Raw genomic sequence first — 6496 nt, 5'->3', positions numbered from 1 at the left:
CCCGAAGGGGGGGGGGGGGGAGAAAATTACACCTCCGGAGATTAGAGAGAGAAAAAGAGAAGAAGCGCACGGCGGCGGAAAAGAGTCGCCACTCGTCGATGTCTCTAGGTCGCCGTGTACACGTTACGTCGGCGCCGAAATAAAGCCGAAGTCGAATAATTTTCCAGCACTCGAGGCCGTCAAATTAGTCGGGCCATTAACGTCAGCATTTATGACTTTCAGCGAATTCCGTCTTTGATGTACAACCGACTTACTTCGCGTATCAAAATGAACGCGAGATAACGACCCGACGTATATGGCGGATCGCGTTTGGCAGTAATAACGCTTACAATGCGTGAAGCCGAACGAAAACGTGGTTCTCCTTAGATCCCTGCGCTCTCTCGAGAAACCGAGAAACTCGCGTCCGGCGGATTTTCTCACGATTCCGCGAAATCCGTAAGGGAGGCGCGATTTTCTCGCCGATCGCGCGATCCAAATTCACAGACAAAGAGAGAGAGAGAGAGAGAGAGGAGCCGCGGCGTAAAGAAACGAAAAGAAAACGAGAGCCGGTCCCGCGATACGGTCGGGCATGGTAACGCTTCGAAGAGGCACTGAACATCCGCTGGGTGCTGGCAGATATTACTATAATGCAACTCTGGACATAAACGCGTTTACGACGCGCTGCGTTGTCATTACGCGGCCCCTGCATCGTTCGCCAGTGGCTTTAACTTTATCGGCACCACCACCAACGAGGGCACCGTCACCAACGACGCCATCACCGTTACCAGCGTTACCACTACCAGAAACAACCAGCGGTCGGCGCATTCCCCTACCGTTGCGGACGCGCGCTCACTCGCTCTGCTCCGAATGTTCTCTTCTTTGGCCCCCCGAGAAACACCTGTCTGTCATGCTTTACGGTGCACTCGTAAAAATTAATCACCTATAATTAGAAAAATCGCGAGAAAGCGCGCCGGCGCGCTGTGCCGCCGCCGGGAAGCGAAGGCTCAAGGTGGGGAAGCCTCTTCCCCCGGGTTTCGTTTCTTTCGGTGCTCCCGAAGGAACAAAGATTCACGTGAGAATTTTACGACGTCGACGGCCACGCCGTCGCGGGGATCCGCTTCTTTTTAACTCTCGGCTTATCGCGCGCACGGGTATATGTCTCGCACGTTTCGCGTCTTTAGCGAAATCTCGGCGAAAGGAGCTGACGACGATGGACGTTTTACATCAAGCTAGGCGAGTTCGCGTGCTCCTCGGCTAAACGCGTACACGCAACGTACGTGCGAATACATACGGATGTGCGTCGCATGTATACGTGATACACACACACAAGCGACGCGCAAACCAGAGAAAGACAGCGGGTGCCGCTTCTGTGCAACCGCGCGCGGCAGTGTTACATTATATCAGCGTATACGTGCAGCCACGGCTTCTCTCCCGCACGCATCGCCGTGGTGTTGCGGCAAGGAAGGGTTTAACGATTCGCGTAGCTGCGTCGATTTACGGCCCGTAAAACACATCGAATGCGCTTTATATGTATGTAAATTAGGTCAGGCGCCCGCCCCGCTCTCGTGGCCCCCGAACCTCCTTCCTCCTCCTCCTCCTACTCTTACTCTTCCGTGGCGAGGCGGTGGCGATACGCCGGCGTCCGGGTAAAACTGAGCTCGAAGCGAAATTACGACATTTTGGCCTACGCTCCGGGGCGTAGGCAGCGAAACGCATAAAGACTAGTACGGGTTGCTCCGTCAAAACGTGCGGCGCATATCGGCCCCCGTTAAATCACGCCCGCTTCGCATAGGTGTTCTCATTACTGCAAACACGGCGCTGCTCGATGACGTATTGCCGTTTGACATTTTTCGCCTGCTGACCGGCGAAATTGAAGCGACACCTCGTACTACACGTGCAAAGTCCCGAGTTTTCGGAAGAAACGGAAAACCCCGTTGAAAATTCATCTCTTTCTGAACGATCCAAAGACGCGATAAGCTACTTTCGTCAAGCTTCCTGGCAAATAACTCTGTTCTCAAACGCGAGCTCTCACAAGTCGAGGGGAAAGAATTCGCCGAATTGCAAGCCCGAAAATGAACATTTTTGCTAATGCGAGGTGTCACTTCTTAGCTGTCGATAATGGTTTCGACATAGAAGGTTGTATCATTTCAATGCTTAGAAAGATACATCGGCATTCGCAGAGGAGAGGATTTCTTTGGATTTAGCGTACTTGTTGTTTGTTTGAAAGAAAACTTTTTCTCCGTGTTGAAGCTATTTTATCGGTCTGTGTACGTAGTATACTTAGTGTGAATACAGGATCGTTCAAGATACAGGTAGAAATGAATAGACTGGTAGCTGTGGTGGAAAAGTTGCCGAATCGCAGATGCGGTCGGGACATCGAGCGAGAAATCTGAGAAATTACTCCGACGGGTATATTCAAGGCACGCATACGAGGGAGAGAGAAAGTGCTCCGAGGGAACGCGGCTTTATAATCGGCGCAATAATCACCGTTGCTGCCGCTAATTACCGTTCCACGTGTACGTTACGATACTTGGGCCCGTAGGCGGCTGGAGGCTGACGAAACTATCCTCGCGTTTCTTTCGCGAAACCGCGGCATTTAGCTGGCAATAAATCCTAACAATGCCGCTCGACGCGCGCATCTCCACCCCGGCGAAGAAAGCGCGAATTTTGATTTGCGAGCGTCGGATCGTCAGTAATTCCAGTAATAGCTTACTCGTCTCCGCAGCGAACGATCGTGCCGGTAAAGTAGACACTCGCCGCTCAAAGTAACCACTTTCCGAGCAACCGCTCCTTCGAGGTAACTTCATAAAAGAGCCCCCCCGCATTCAGATGATTCCCTATAAAACAGTATATCTCAATTCTCGAGGCAGCGGCATACTCGCACTCGTATAAGCCCTCGCGAATATAACTGGTGTTCCTGAAAGCTCCTTGACTCCCCGAGCACGAGGACGATTCCCGCTTCCCGCGTCTTACTCGTGAAACCGAACAATGGGAGTTTCGCGGCGCGCGAAATCATTGCTGAATAATCTAAACGCGATACCATCGTGTCAGGGCGAAGCGTCAAGCATCGGCAAGTATTGCCGACAGAGTCAGTGCCGAAAGTGTGAAATGATTCATCGACGAGTAAATTGTCGAACCGAATATACTTTTCTCATCGCAGGCAACGCTCGATCTTTCCCTGATATTCCCTTGAAACGTCGAATTTATAAATCTGAGAGACCCACCGTGCCGAAATAACCGTTCATTAAGAAGACCGTCGTCAGTTTACGTCAAAATTCTGCAGAAATATTCGCAAATTCCGTCGAGGCGCGGAATTCGCGGACTGTCGGAAGACCGATCGTCACTTTTTCCGAAGATTGGCGTTTTTCGACGAAACTTTTAGCAATAACGGTATCGAGTGCCGTCTTATACGTCCGAGCACGCGTTAGCATTGGCATCGAGAGAAACAGTCAGCGAACTTTATGAGCACCCAGTACAACTTGAACGGCAATAGCACGTTCTAAAGGCTTGAGCGCCGCTGCCTACGTAGGTTGCAGTTTGAACTATAAAACGACGTAAATTATGGCCGCGGATTGCAATATTATGAGGCTATATACGCACGTTTAATGATCGAAGCTACCGGGCAGGGGAGCGCGGCTAAATATTGTCCGGAAGCGGCGCGAAGGTACGAGCTGACTCGTCTTCGACCGACTGGCAAGTATTGACCGTGTCGGTCGCGCAACGTGCAGAGCGAATGCTCCGTACACTGAGAATAACAAGAACGGCGAAGAAGGACGGCTCGAAGGCACGGAACAACCGGTGAACGTCGCTTTGCGCGAGGACAAAATCAACGCGGGCCATCAACCGCGTATCACGAGGAACAAATGCATTAGGCCTGGCAATAACCGACACCTGCTTAAAACAATGACGACGAGGCCGGATGAAATTCGCAGGCGTATCGCACGATAATTCCGTGACGAGAGATCGTGTTGGCGTCGGCCGGAGAGAAAAAAGTGACGCGATGACGATCGTTGCCGGTAATCCGAGCCGAAATGTCGGTCCTTCATCTACTTGGTTCTACGTTAAGTCTTCGAGTGGGAAAAACGGAAATAACTTCCCGTCAAAAAGTTCCAGTCGAAATTTTAGTTCTATCGTTAAATCTATTTCATCCCATATTAAGTCGTGAAAAGTTTCCTATTATGCTCCTTTGATGTCACAAATAGGGTATTTCCATATTTTCGAGGAAGAGAAAACGAAAATAACTTGCTATTTGTAGCATCAGAGGGGCACGATAAAAACACTTTTGAAGACTTAATGTAAAACTAACATCTCGACTCGGAAAGTCGCGAATAATCAGTTTCGCGTTAATTCCACCATCGACGCGCATCAACGTCGGCTTATCTTTAACTGATAAATGCCTAGCCGATCCTGTCGCGTGCAATCGCGCGATTAAGTACGCGTCGAGCTTAACGAACAATTATTTAAATCGCCGTTCCGTTGCTCTCGCGCTTCAGCGAGCGGAAACTTGCATCGTGGGAATTTACCCGAAAACCGTCTCTTTAAACTCAGGCGTCGTGCGCGCGCGAACACACAGGAAGATTGCGTTACACCGGTATCGGTTTAAAATTTCCCAGCGAAGCGACGCACCGGATATCTTCGAAAGGCGCTCTTTTGTCCCGCTTTGCGAAGATGCGGGTGATGCCACATGTTTATTGCGATATTTATTAAGCGCACCGCGAAATATCATTAGTAAATAATCTGACAACGCGCGCGCGATGTTGGAGCGAAACGTCGAATATACGGCGAAGTGTTCTAAGGCCCGTTCTACAATACGTGTGTCGCTGTCGGATGTCGAAACGCAGCCGATGGTCCAACGAAGGAAACTCGAAAAACAGATTCTCTTATTGCATACGATGTATCGTAAAACAAGCCTGAACGAAGCCTGATCGGTGTCGGAAGCACGGGAATGATTCGTCGACGAATTCGCATCAAGTTCGCCGATCATTCGTGTGCCGGTAGTAACTCAGCCCGGTCGAGGTAGAGAAGGTCATCCCGCACGAATCTCAACCGTGGTGGAAAAAAAAGTCATAAGCCGAAAATTTCTCGCAGATACATGCTCTATCACGCGCCAGCCGGGTAATTCAACGGCGTCGCAAAAAGGAAGCACGGCGAAGCGTGAAAGGAACGCTCGAGTTGCACAGAGCGAGGAGACGCGTCCCACCGAAGTTCGTGCCTCGTGAAATCGTCCTCTGCTGCTGCGGTGTGAAAAGTCGCTTGATCGGAAGTGGGTATCGAAAGGATACCACAGTGTTGCTATACGGTTATTATACAACAATGAGGTGCGAAATTATCGGTCAGTGGGGAAACGATCACAAAGAGATGTTCCTTTGGATAGCTGCGCCCGAAATGCCCGCCCCTGTACACGGCGCTCATCTCCGAGCATTATCTTCGTCGAACACCTGCTATCGCTTCTTCTCGCGCAGTTGAAGGCGACATAAGAAAACAATTTTGGAATAATCTCCCGCCATTCATTACGTGGTCACGCGAAGAGAAGTTTCTTCCGCCAGAAGCACGATACTTCGTTCTTCCCCTCTCCTCCCCCACCCCCTGGCCGCTTGTCTTCGTCTTGCGGCTCATACTGCATCCGGCGCGCGCATAAAGAAAGTTGAGGAGCATGCGAGAATTTTACATATATTCGTGACAATATTCATAACCATTCGCTTCGATCGTCGCCAAGGATCATTATTTCCTCCGCTCCTCTCCTGGCGCCTCTATTCTCACTCGTCTTCATTCTCTCGGATCAGTCGCTTCTCTTCGTGTTGTCCAACACGGAACCCGGGCCGTAGCGATACTTAAGAGAGCGATCACGCGAGCAACTTTGTTGTCGGGGCCTTTCGCATTAATTAGCCCTTGCAAAATTTCGCGGGCCCGTACGATGTTCCGAGAGAGAGAGAGAGAGAGAGGTGGGACGTAGTTGGACGGACAGCGGAGAGGGTTCAGGGTTTATACTTCTGGGAAGATGGTCGTAAAGACCGCTTGGCTTCCACTGGCTCTGTTATTAGCCACGTTGCTGCGACTTAAAGCGAGCAAGGCCCCGAGAGGGATACCGCCGGGGCCCCGGGGATATAATCGCGCTTTACCTTTCACCCAAGAAGAAGATCCCACTAATCTTCCCGACTGGCTACTACGAGTTTTACTTCTATGTTGCGACCACTCTCGGCCGAAAATATATCGCCGAAGATCGAACCGCTAATGATATCGACTGGCGGAAAGCAGCAGAGCCGTATTTACAAGCTGATTTCTGAAGACTTCTAACGTCACGATTATCGAAGCGACGAACGTATAGAGAGCGGCCGAATTTAAAGAAGCGCGAAGACTCGATCTCACGAAATCAATCGTCCGGGTGGTATTTTCGCGAAGACATTCACCGGCACGTCGATTAGCGGCAAACGAATGCAAAGAAGCCCATTGTGCGTCCCACATCCGTGAAAGGAAAACTTGGAGGTGAGAAGTGGCGGGTGCGAGCGCAAACGGTGTC

This window comes from Dinoponera quadriceps, unplaced genomic scaffold (genome assembly GCF_001313825.1).
Source record: "Dinoponera quadriceps isolate SergipeBrazil2010 unplaced genomic scaffold, ASM131382v1 scaffold707, whole genome shotgun sequence".
NCBI classification, from domain to species: Eukaryota; Metazoa; Arthropoda; class Insecta; order Hymenoptera; family Formicidae; genus Dinoponera; species Dinoponera quadriceps.
The sequence above is the reverse complement of the archived record's forward strand: the minus strand, read 5'-3'. Positions refer to the sequence as shown.